Raw genomic sequence first — 14,032 nt, 5'->3', positions numbered from 1 at the left:
TTATCTTCAAACTTTTTAAGGCCTGGCCGATTAAAGATTTTGACTTTTTAAAATAATTTATTGAAGCTGTTTCTTTTATGCAAACATTTTTGTAACAAACTAGTTAGGATAATATTTTGTTTGGCCAGAGTCTTCAACTGGAGAGTTTCACATTGTAGGTTACAGTTTTCAACTGTTTGTTTTTCTTACAGGCCTGGAAAGATTAATAATTGCTGTGTTGTGAATGTGTCTGTGTGCATCCTTAAAAGAATGTTATGAGAAAACATACTAATATACATGTTACCATTTTATATAAAAATGACATATAGGTATTGTTAAAGTGCATGCTACATCAAAATGCTTAGTATTATTACAGTAGCTTAGTATTATTACAGATGTCCCTCACTTTTTTGACTACTCATTCTTTTGGCAGGTACACATTATACCTATATATTTGATGCATAAACCACATTTTTGTCAATGTATGCATAACAATTTTGTGGCCACATACTACTTTTTTCTTCTTCGTCAACTCAATGCCATCTTTCTTCATTCATTTTTTGTGACTCATCTTAGAGTGTGAGCAGTGTATCTCTTATACAGTATTTCACAGTATATGTACTTATAATAAACTACTCACTAGGACTGTGCAAAATTTAATTTGTGCCTAGTTTGTCATATCTGTTTTGTAAGATTCATACATACGACTCAATATAAAAAAACTCAGGCAGCATCCATGCAAAAAAGATTCAAAACTCTAACCTATGACATTCAGAAGAGTTATGGAAGTCTCTTAAATGGCTTCAAGTCTCAGTCGCAGGCGCCAATTCTCCCCCAAAAGGGCTTCTCCCCTCAAAAGTTTGCTTCTTTCAAAGGGTCCTGAGGAGGATGGTGAGGGTGGAGTGGAGGGAAAAACACTTCTCTTTCCCCAAAGGAGATGGCAAGGGGGCTCCAGGACAGACAGGAGGGAGGGATGCCTGGCAGGATGACCAGGCAAGGAAGAAGCCAGGCCAGAGAGAGACAGGGAGAGACTACACTCACATTGCGGCTTTAATGTGGGAAGTCAGCAGAATTCTGGGAAATGTGATTTAGGCCAAGATCTTTTGAATTCTCTGCCACAGGAGCCCTCATCTTCCCGAGCTACATTTCCCCGAATTTTGCTTACCACCTTGTGCCATCTCTCCTCTTCCTCCCTGAAGGTTTGGGGGGGGGGGGGGCATGTTCATTCTCTAAAGAGTTTTGAGATAAAGGAGATTGTTGTGTTGTATAACTAAAAATGGAAAGACAAGCAAATTGCGCTTGTAGTTTTTAAAAAAATGTTGTTCATAAAAACTGCTCTTGATCCCACCACCATCGCAAACACGACTGGTGGGGATGAGAGACAGGGCCTTCTCAGTGTTGGCCCCTTGCCTGTGGAACTCTCTCCCCATGATATTAGGTTAGCTATCTCCCTCCTGTCCTTTAGAAAGAAACACAAAACCTGGTTATGGGACCAAGCGTTTGAATGATAGAGGCAGCATTCGAGAATAAGACTCAAGTGATATGAATGACAATTGACTGACTCAGACTTGGATTTGAAACAGGTGTGATTTGAAACAAATAACTTGTAATGCTTTAATGAATTGTTTTAAATGTATTTTATGAGTGTGGATGTCACTGAATGAGTGCCTGTTGTGAAGCTATTCTGAGTCCCCCCTTGGGGGTGAGAAGGACAGGGTACAAATGCACAAAATAAATAAATAAATAAATAAATAAATAAATAAATTTGTTGGCTGTGAAATATATAATAATACGTATAAAATAATAATTTCATTTTAGCCATTTCATCTTTTTTGACAGTGCTCTGGTCCCTGACCCATGAAATAACTGGAGAATGCTTAACTGGTTTAATTTTAACTAATTAATGTTTGAGTTGCCATTGGTTTCTATTCAACTTGCAACAATTAGCAGGTAAAAACACTGCTTAACAATCAGTGCTGGAAAAAGCTTTTTAAAATAACCTTAAATGTCAGAAACATGTACAAGTGAGGGCTGCGTTGGGGTGGGTGAAAAATCCTACATTTCCCCTACATCTTAGTTTTCTATCTATCTATAGGAGTCAAATATTTTATATCATATGGGTGCAGTGCAAGGCTGTGCATTTAGTGAGCAGATTCTTCAGGCAGCGCAGAACATTGTGTCCGCCATCTCTGAAGCCAAGAAAGAACAGTGGATCAAGCTGATCACAGAGGTCGACGTGAGCAGGAGCAACCAGAAGGCGTGGAGGCTGCTGAGATGGTTGAGCAACGACCCCTCATAAACTAATACCCATGCCAACATAAAGGCAGACCAGATAGCACACCAACTCTTAAAGAATGGAAAACCCAACCTTGCCACCAAAGTAGGAAAGAAACCAATAGCCAGGCAACCAGAGAATGAGAACAACAACCTCCATGAACCCTTTACATCTACTGAATTGGACATGGCTCTCAACAAATGTAAGAATGGCAAAGTAGCTGGCTTGGATGATCTACGGATGGAACAAATCAAGAACTTTGGCCCAAAAGCAAAGTGCTGGCTACTGGAGCTGATGAACAATTGCACAACATCCTGTCAGATCCCCAAAATCTGGAGGAAAGCAAGAGTCATTGCCATCTTGAAGCCAGGCAAAGACCGTAATGATCCAAAAAGCTACAGACCAATCTCCCTGCTGTGCCACCTCTACAAAGTTCTGGAGAGACTCATTCTGCATAGAATTATGGAAAAAATAGACCCATGTCTGATTCCACAGCAAGCTGGCCTCACGAAAGGCAAAAGCTGCACATCGCAAGTGCTGAACCTGACTCAGCACATAGAAGATGGCTTTGAAAAGCAGCAAATCACAGGAGCTGTCTTCATAGATCTGTCAGCGGCTTATGATACTGTGAACCACTGCCTCCTCCTGAGAAAAATGTATAATATCACAAAGGACTACCATCTCACCCGTCTCATAGGAAACCTGCTACAAAACAGGAGCTTTTTTGTTGAGTTCCAGGGCCAGAGAAGCAGATGGCGGAAACAGAAGAACGGCCTGCCTCAGGGGAGCATGCTCGCTCTATCCATGTTCAACATCTACACAAATGACCAGCCACTGCCAGAAGGGACAGAGAGTTTCATCTATGCTGATGATCGTGCCAATGCCGCTCAAGCAGGGAGCTTTGAGATGGTTGAACAGAAGCTCTCCGAAGCTCTAGGTGCTCTAACTGCCTATTACAGGGAAAACCAATTGATCCCTAATCCATCTAAAACATGGATGTGTTTGTGGATGAACATGTGCCTTTCACCTTAAGAACAGACATGTGCCTTTCACCTTAACAACAGACAAGCATGCCGAGCTCTGAGGATTACCTGGGAAGGAATCCCACTGGAGCATTGCAGCACACCCAAATACCTGGGAGTCACTCTGGACCGTTCTCTGACCTATAAGAAGCACTGCCTGAACATCAAACAAAAAGTGGGTGCTAGAAACAATATCATATGAAAGCTGACTGGCACAACTTGGGGATCACAACCAGATACAGTGAAGACATCTGCCCTTGCGCTATGCTACTCTGTTGCTGAGTACGCATGCCCAGTGTGGAACACATCTCACCACACTAAAACAGTGGATGTGGCTCTTAATGAGACATGCCGCATTATCACAGGGTGTCTGCGCCCTACACTACTGGAGAAATTACACTGCTTAGCCGGTATTGCACCACCTGACATCCACTGGGAAGTTGCAGCCAATAGTGAACGGACCAAGGCAGAGACATCTCCAGCTCATCCCTTGTTTGGGTATCAGCCAGCACGTCAACGACTTAAATCAAGAAATAGTTTTCTTAGATCTACAGAGACACTCGCTGGAACACCTCAGCAAGCGAGAGTCCAAAAGTGGCAGACTCAAACCCAGCACCTCAATCCGTGGGTGATACCAGATGAGAGACTCCCCCCTGGGCACACAGAAGACTGGGTGACTTGGAAGGCGCTGAACAGACTGCATTCTGGCACCACGAGATGCAGAGCCAATCTTAAGAAATGGGGCTACAAAGTTGAATCCACAACATGCGAGTGTGGGGAAGAGCACACCACTGACCACCTGCTGCAATGCAACCTGAGCCCTGCCACATGCATGATGGAGGACCTTCTTGCGGCAACACCAGAGGCACTCCAAGTGGCCAGATATTGGTCAAAGGACATTTAATCAGCTACCAAGTTTGCAAAATTTGTGGTTTTTTTATCTGTTTGTTTGTTTTGTTCTGTTAGAAATGTAATACGATGTTCTGGTTGCGGATGACACGATAAATAAATAAATAGTGCAAGGCTTATCTTGCAGTTAAGAGTGAGGGGCAGTAGTTCTTCAGCAGCAACCATAATGACCAGCAGTCTATGTTAGCCTCTGTATCCACATACCTATTCCCTTATTTTAGAAGTTTCCTTATGTGGAAATTCTGCTTGGGGAATTTTGTGAGTTATACTCCAAAAGTTAACTTGTTCAAACACACATAAGAACTCAGAATCCTTCTTGATTTTCCAGGCCCATTGTGGTTCCTAAACAGCCAAACCCTTCACTGCCAACATTTTGACCACCTCTATCGGTACTGCCATCATATAATTCAGCATCTAGATTAGAGGCTGGTTGATCAAATTTCATTTTTAAAAGTAATGCCATATCATTTCTAATTTTGATGAAGAAAATGCACATCAAATGGAAAGTTATTTGTTTTTACATGCCATCCATGCAGTACGTTTATCCATTGCATGTATTAACTATCTAAACAACATGAGCTAATGGAGGGCCTTGTGAAAATAAGAAAACATGCTTGTTTGAAGAGCTGTCATGCGCTCCTGTTATGAAAACATTTAAATGTCAGAAATCCTCAACATTTGCAATCTTGATTTGCTCAACATTTGTAGTTTTCCCCCTCCACATTAAAGGCAGCAGACAGAGCCATTCCTTGGCCATCCCATCTGGATGGCATGGCATGATATGAGCACTTTGTCCATTCAGTATCATAGTCTTTGTATGCTTAAACATTATAATTGGACACACAACAGCCTCTTTTATGGAGACTGATTGAATGTAATGGTCCTTGTTACAGATGTAATGATCTGTGAAAGAGACTAAAACTGTGATAAATGTAGGGATATTGGAAGGACTCTACCCCTGCATGTCTATTTGTACTGAAGAAACCTAAATCAACAGAAGTAGGAGAAGTGGTTTAGGCAGATATTCCAGATGTGAGTCTACTGGGGAGAGTATTTTCTTTCAGAACAAAGGAAACTGCCATTATTTATTTTATCTCTTCTGTCCTCCTAGGATTGCCTAGTCAAGATGATGCCAAGCCAAACCCAGACACCCCTGGATGACGCCTAGTGATGTCATGGGATAAGGCTGGTGATACTATAAAGCATTAGGCAGTAGCATGAATTACTCATGTCTTGTCATTAAAACATAGGTGAGCATATGCCTGTAACACTTGATTTAGGAGTTTATCCAATGAGGCAGACAAATATAATTACAACAGGCCAACATTTTTGCCTTGGACTTATCACGTGGCATCCTTTCTTGCAGCTTCCCCAGGGGGAGATAATTAGAAGGCCTTTCTTTTTCCAAAATAGGTCACTAATAGGTTATTTGTGCTTGTAAAGGAAATGCTTTCTTTTCCACCAGGAAAACTGTAGAAAAGGAGTAACATCATGCGATAACTGACTCCATGAAAAGTGGAGAATTTGAACTTCTACCTGTTACCCAAAGATGGCTTAAGCTAAGGGGCTCTTCATGGTGTCCTGAGATCTGACTTCCTCAAGCACCTCAGGATCATTCTCTCCCAAACTCATTTATCCCTCCCCCCCCAAAAAAAACCCCCCAACAACAACCATGTGTGAAAGTGTTTGGCCCAAGGACATCTTCATGGATGAGCAAGCATTTAAACCTGGGTCTCTGCCCTATTCTATTACTTCACCAAAGTGGACCATGACAGGAAGTAAAGGGTGGCAATGGAAATAAGGTTATCTGGTTTCCTTCTTCATGTTCATGAGTGTACAGGAAGCCCCTTTAGCCCCCGGAAGGGATTTCAGCTAATTCATTAGGTTCATTTCAGATTTATTCTTTAAGAAATCAGTGCTTTTGCCACATCCCACCCTGTTGCTAAAGGCACGGAGCATGCCAGAACTACTAGACCAGGCTGAAGAGTTTGAGCAGCAGAAAATGAGAATGAAAAGCTCTCCCAGGAAGGTTTGTGTCAGGACTGGAACCAGAGAGAAAGGGAGCGGGTGGGGTTGAGCTGTGGGTTGCACGAAGCCTGTGGTCCCTGGCCAAAAGAATCTGGAATCTAGGATTATTTTGTGTGGTGTGGTTTTGTGTGAGTGTGGGTGTAAGAGAATGGCCTGATGCTGTGCACCACATTGCTTTTCATGGAGAAACATGCAGCTGTTGGGCTTGGCTTATACTGATACTTCAGAGGTCAAACTTTCTGGATCTGCTACTATGATATTAATGGTGTTATACCAGGAAATGTCTATTGCTTTTCAGGATACATAGTTTACTAGGGGGGAAAATACTGCAATTCCATACTCACATTCTCAGAAGCAAATCTCATTGTGTTCAGTAGGACATTTTCCTAGGTAAATGAATCTAAAACTAGGATTGGTCCCTCTAAAACATGGTCCCTCTAAGTGTTTTGGACTTCAACTCCCACAATTTCTAACATCCTCAGTCCCTTTCCTTTTCTCCCTCAGCTGTTTAAGCCCATGCCTGATTTATAGTATAATAAAATCATGGAGTTGGACGAGACCTCGTGGTCATCCAGTCCAATCTCCTGCCAAGATGCCGGAAAACCACATTCAAATAAATTATATCATTAGCCCAGACCATACCCACTGAATCAATGGGATTTATCTATGTGTTGACTCACCATTAAATCATTTATTTAATCTGCTCTAGTTGGGATTGGTAAATTGTATTCCAAGAAACATTTATAAAATAGTAAAAAATGTTGTTGTTGTTGTTGTTTGCTTTCAACTAATTTCTAAGGTGACCATTTCATGGTGGTTTCTTGATGTGAGATGGTTCAGAATGGGTTTTCCTTTGCTTTGCTCTGAATGAGTGTGGCTTACTTACGGTCACCCAGCAGGTTTCTATGGCTTAGTGGAGATTCAAACTCTGCTCTCCAGAATCACAGTCCAAACACTCAAATCACTACATCACAATGGCTGCCAAAATCAAAACTGAACAACAAAAAGGCAAACATTTTATAATAATGGTGTAATTAATTAAGAAAGAAAAAATTATTGCAGAGGAAGCCCACCCATATAAAGCATGTGGACAATGGCTTCACATTGCTAGTTCTATTCAAAGGAGGCACACTGAACCTGTGGATCTTGATAAGTTAAGACTATTTACGTTCTGAGGCTCTCATAACGTGGGTAAACAGCAGCTCCTTGTAATTCTTGCCACTGACTGTACTGGTAGGACTGATAGAAATTGCAATCCAACAGGAAGCATGTGCAATGTGGTTTAAAAGAACTCTGCAAGCTCATGGACTTGATCTTTTGTTATGTGTGTTATGTCAGTGGAAACAGAAACATTGTCCTTTAATCTTTTAAAGGCGTTAATGGTTCATTTCCAGCCTAAACAGAAATGGTGAAAATGTTTGTGATTCTTTCTAATAAATCATACAAGGCAATGATTTTTATAGGCAGGAAATTATTCAGCATCCATGTGACTCAGTGTAAAGTTAAGGAATTTATAGCCCTGGTTCAAGGTAGTAAAATATGTAATCTAAGGACACCAGTTAATCTTTAATTTTAACCTTCCATTCATTTGACTGTCCTGTCAAATGAAAAGAACCACTAAACCTACTTTAACACAGCACTTTTAGCCTATTCACTGCTATAAATGGAGCCATTTCAAATGGCAGCCAAGATAATAAGCTGAAGCAAAAAAAAAAAGTGTTTCTGGCAACCCTCTCAGCCAAAGCTAAAATGCTATTTTCATTTCACATTGTTACAGGATGTGCCATTTCAGATTTAAGACGTTGGCTGTCAGTCTAGAATCATGGGTCTGGACCATAAAAATGGGCAGAGAATAACAGGCACAGAAGTGGGCGTGCATTGCTCCCCTCCACTGCACAGATAACCTAACCTGTACCTGCTAGAAAATACAATCTCTGCTCAGGTGTCATTCAGCATGCTTTCTGGGATGTGAAAGCACAGAGGAATACCTAGCTCTTCCCTGCCCAATTCTTGCTCTTCTCACATAGATAATGTTGTACTTAAAGTCATTTTGCCTGATTGGATATTGGACAGAGCTCCTGCTACTTCAATCCTTAAAAGATTGAGAAGATACCAAAAAGCTCATCATGTAGGATATCTGTCCTCATTTACTTTTCAGGCCCCAACTTTCAGCTAAAGCTGCCAACATGGCTATTACCTTGCAAGTGAAGAGTGGTTTTAGAGGTAGGATATTTTCCTGGTCCTTAATGACATAATGAAGACTGTTGCCTGAGAAAAAAGCCATGTGAATGGATCGATAATTTCAACCAATTGGAAAGAACTAGATGACACAATAATTTTCATAGGTGGAATGGGAGCTTGGTGGAATTCTTTGGCATAGGTAGAAGATCTTATAAAAGTGCATCTCCCCAGATTCCGTAGAATTGAGCTAAGGCAGTGCAAAGTGGTGTCAAACTGCATTAATTCTACAATGTTGAATTAATTACACCTTAAGACAGTATTTCTCAACCTTCTGAATGCCGCGACCCCTTAAGATAGTTCCTCATGTTGTGGTGACCCTCAACCATCAAATTAGTTTTGTTGTTACTTCACAAATGTAATTTTGCTACTGTTATGAATTGTAATGTAAATATCTGATATGCAGGAAGTATTTTCACTCACTGGATGAAATTTGGCACAAATACTTGATACACCAAATTTGAATACTGGTGGGGTTGGGGGTGTTGATTTTGTCATTTGGGAGTTGTTGTTACTGAGACTTATAGTTCACTTACAATCAAAGAGCATTCTGAACTCCACCAATGATGGAATTGAACCAACCTTGGCACACAGAACTCCCATGGCCAACAGAAAATACTGGAAGGGTTTGGTGAACATTGACCTTGAGTTTTGGAGTTGTAGTTCACCTGCATCCAGACAGCACTGTGGACTCAAACAATGATGGATGTCAAACTTGGCATGAATACCCAATATGCCCAAATGCGAACACTGATGGAGTTTGGGGAAAATAGACCCTGACATGTGGGAGTTGTAGTTGCTGGGATTTGTAGTTCACCTACAATCAAAGAGCATTCCGAACCCTACCAATTATAGAATTGGGCCAACCTTCCCACACAGAACCCCCATGACCAACAGAAAAGGCTGTGTTTTCTGATGGTCTTTGGTGACCCCTCTGACACCTCCTCACGACCCCCCCCCCCCAGAGTCCCAACTTCCAGGTTGAGAAACACTACTTTAAGACAATCTGGATCAAGTTCAGGGGATCCTTTCTGATGAACTGAATACTTTAATTTTTTGGCAGATATCAATCTTGAATCAAGAATAACAAGGTCTATGTATACCTCAGAGTATAAGAAGCTACCTCCCTGCTGGGTGATCTAAAGTGAGCACACTAATTCTGTGTTCTGCTGGTTCCCATTCTTTTCAAAGGGAGCTTATGTAAGGGAACTTTCCAGTAAGTAGATTGTGCCCAATGTGGCTTAAAAGTGGAAATACTGAACTAATGGAAGTCAGGGAGGGGATTTTCATTCCTTTTATTAGATACTGTTTCTATAGCAAACCATAGAAGCCTTATTCATCCCTTACAAAAAAGTAGAGTTGGATTGGGAAAAATGACTATTTCAAAAGCAGATTTGGTAACTCAAGGGAAGTTCAGATACATTTAAACTGCATTTTGCCGTCACTCTATATACACACACTCATGGGTAGCCCCATAATTTAAGCTATTGCCAAGGTGTTACTGAATATGGGATACAGAACTGGAAAACTTCCCAGACAGTGAAGGAAAACAGGAGAAAACCCACTCGGCTTAAAAACACATTTGCTAAATTTGGTTAGAAAGACTCATCTACATCTGCGCAACAGTAGTTTGGCAGTCTCACTTTTGTGACCTCTGAGCAACTCAACACATAGAGCACATACCAGAATGCACAGCAAAACAATGCCTCTTATGATTTTCCTTTTTAATAAAATATCAACTCACTATAATATGAATGCCAACAACCCAATTAAGCATTTCTTCTTCTGTCTTGTATTTTTTGACAAACTTAAATCTTGTTTCCATAACAAATAACAGTAGAAATTTCAAAATGCAATCTCAATATAAAGAAGTATGATAAAATCTTCTGAAAATATTTAGGTATTTTCAATGTTACCTTAGGTTTTTCATGATATATGAAAGTCATTTTTAAAAAATCCAATGGGAATGACATAAATGTCTCAAAGTATCTTACTATATTTTAATTTTGTTTGTTGAAAATTGTTTTTATTTGTTTTATTTTGACTTTAAAATGTTCTCTAGTTTTAATTGTAACTTGAATTTCATTACTGTGAATTTGTGAATCTGATAGTCATCTCCTTCAGGCCTGGAAGGTGATATGTGTATATATCTATATCTATATCTATACACACACACACACATTTTGCAGATATTTGTATTTGAAGGGGCCCCTGGTGGTGCAGCAGATTAAACTGCTGAACTTGCTGACAGAAAGGTTGGTAGTACAAATCCTGGGGAGCTGGGTGAGCTCCTGCTGTTAGCCCCAGCGTCTGCCCACCTGACAATTCAAAACATGCAAATGTGAGTTAATCAATAGGTACCACTTTGATGTAAAGGTAACAGTGCTCCATGCAGTCATACTGGCCACATGACCTTGGAGGTGTCTATGGACAACCCAGCTCTTCAACTTAGAAATGGAAATGAGCACCACCCCCAGAGTTGGACATGACTAGACTTAATGTCAGGGAAAAACCTTTACCTTTAGTGCATTTAAGCAATAAAAATGCTTCTAGACCATGGCCATATAGCCCGAAAAAACCTACAACAACCCAATAAAATATTATCTGAAATAATTGTAGAACCAATGCTCTATTGGCTGCATATACAATTCTCTCACACAATTATCCTCTTTGCTAGAATTTTAAATAGTTGCTCTTCCTACTCCACCTCAAAATGCTGAAATGATTCAATATGAATTTTGAGCTTTTTTATCCTCTCTCTATTAGACCAAGATCCTACAGGAATGTAATTTGGTAGTGTATGATCATCTGCAAATGTCAAAGATTTTTCTAAGATGGAATGAAAATGAATAATTGTTTCTGACCAAAAGCAACCCACTAAAAGGAACAACCACACAATGTGCCTCAGAGCACCATTATTCATATTAGATCTCTAACATCTGTCTAAACCTGCTAGCTTCTTCTTAAAAGGATGTTGTCATGCTCAATATCCTGCAGTCATCTTTTTTTTTTGAACCAATCTCACAGTCAATCTACAGAAACTGTCCATATAGTTAAAGCTGCATTCTATTTGAAAGTGATGTCTAGGCTTTTGTATTCCTTGCTTCAAACAAGTTTAAACTCTTGATTGATTAAACTCTCAAACTCAAATTTTCTACATTCCAATTAATATTTATAAACAATTATTGTCAGTTTATATTTTGTATGAGATCCAACTGATTCTTGTAATCATTTCAGAGATCCTGAAGCACTCATGGGCAAATGGGTACCAAAGTTCCCTTTCTACTGCTAAATGGATGGTATTTACACTGCATTTTTTAAAAAAGAACGATAGTTTTCCATCCAACCTGTTAGGCTAAAAAAATGGGAAACTTAACAGTTGCAGATCCAATGGCTGGTTTGCTTTCAAACAACAAAGAGGTTGAAAAACTAGGAGATATCCCTGGTTTTGTATTTATTTATTTATCATATTTATACCTCACCCTTCTAACCCCAAGGGGGACTCAGAGCAGCCTTACAAGTAGGCAACAATTGAATGCCACATAAAACAGACATACAATTAAAATAAGCATACATCAAAACCAAAGAATTAAAACATATAAGCATTAAACCAATTATTAAAATATTAATTGTCTTTCCCTTTTTAATTTTATTTTGTCTCTATCCATCTGACTTCTAGATGAGAGTCACAAATGTACAGATGAAATGCAGTAAAGGATAAAAGTATGCAGTCAAACTATGCAGATGAAGAAATTTCCACTAGGAGGTCTGTTGTATTTCTCCATCCATTACTTTAGATCAGTGGTTCCCAACCTTTTTTTTGACCAGGGACCACCTTGACCAGGGACCAACTGACTAGGGACCACTCTCCAACATTAGTACCAAAAAGATTACAAATCAGTTTTTGGTCAACTTTAGATTCAATTTGATTATTTGGGATGCTGATTCAGAAAATTGCATTGGATAGAACACATCAGCTCTAGTTTCCGATACAGAACATATGCCATCAAGTAGATGCCATTCGCTCACCCACAGAAAACCATATTTAATAATTTAGAGCTGATGCGGTTTATGCAATGCAATTTTCTGAATCAGCACCCCAAAGAACCCCAGAAACAGGCCTAAAAACAAAGACATCAAGTTTTTTTTTCTCCCCAGATTCCATAGAACTGAGCAGTTGGGTTCTGTTATTATCCATGGATTTTGTTAATACTCATATAAAGGGGAGGGGGCTGAGGTTGAAAAAAAATACAAAAAGCAGTGCACGAGACCCAAGAAACTATTTCTAATGGCTTTAACAACAGCAGCAACAACAACAACAACAACAACAACAACAACTTTATTTGTATCCCACCCTATCTCCCTGGTGGGGTGCAGGGGGGCTTACAAGACAGAAACAATACATTCAAGAGCAGCATAAGAGATAGACAAGAAAAACCAGGACAATACAAATACACACTGAAAGAAAATAAAAGTAAAAACATAACAATTAAAATTTAAGATAAAACACCTCAAATCAAAATACAATAAGCAAAAAACATAGCAAAGGATTAAAAGTTAAAAGTTTTAAACTGTAGTATACAAACCAGTTTGGATATCCCTGCCATGAATCAAATTAGAAATCAAAGTAAACAAGCTTCAACACTATGTAAAATAGGCAATAAATGATTCATGGCAGAACATTAAGTTGAAGCAGGGCTGTTCCTTTCTTCAATATATCAGTTCAAAGCAGATATTGTAGATTATTCTGTTTTGATATTCTGGGTTATATGGCTGTGTAGAAGGGCCCCGAGAACCCTTCCACACAGGCTTATAGCCCAGAATATCAAGGCAGAAAATCCCACAATATCTGCCTTAAACTGGGTTATCCAAGTTCACACTGCCGTATATTCCAGTTCAAATCAGATATCATGGGCTTTTCTGGCTTGATATTCTGGGGCCCCTTTCATATAGCTGAATAAAATCCCACATTATCTGCTTTTAACGAGAATATATGGCAGTATAGTTTCAGATCACTCAGGGCCCTTCCACACAGCCATATAACCCAGAATACCAAGCTAGAAAATCCCACAGCAACAGGGGAAAAGTGACAGGTGGCACAAAAGGAGCAGAAATAAAATAAATAAAGAGGAAGGAGGCTCACAGATCAGATTTTTGTCCTCATGGCCCACTAGTGGTTCACAGCCTACAGGTTAAGAACCACTCGTTTAGACATTGAAACGAGCATCCTCATGAAACACACACACACACATATGTATTCATTTATTGGGTATATACCCAGAGGCGGCTGTAGGTAATTTTCGACGGTAAGCAAACAGTATTTTGTCGCCCCCCCCCCCCCCCCCAACAATCACTGATATATATTTTCTGCTCGTCGTGGGAGTTCTGTCTGTCATTATTGGAGGAGTTCAGAATGCTCTTTGATTTTAGGTGAACTATACATCCAAGTAACCACAACTTACATATGTCAAGGTCTATTTTCCCCCAAGAGCACCTCAAGAGCACCCCTGGGCAAAATCAACTATACTGCGAATGCTTACTTTGCGTAATGGTTGAGCCGCCCCTCTATATACCAGTGTTT

This window comes from Anolis sagrei, chromosome 4 (genome assembly GCF_037176765.1).
Source record: "Anolis sagrei isolate rAnoSag1 chromosome 4, rAnoSag1.mat, whole genome shotgun sequence".
Taxonomy (NCBI): domain Eukaryota; kingdom Metazoa; phylum Chordata; class Lepidosauria; order Squamata; family Dactyloidae; genus Anolis; species Anolis sagrei.
The sequence above is the reverse complement of the archived record's forward strand: the minus strand, read 5'-3'. Positions refer to the sequence as shown.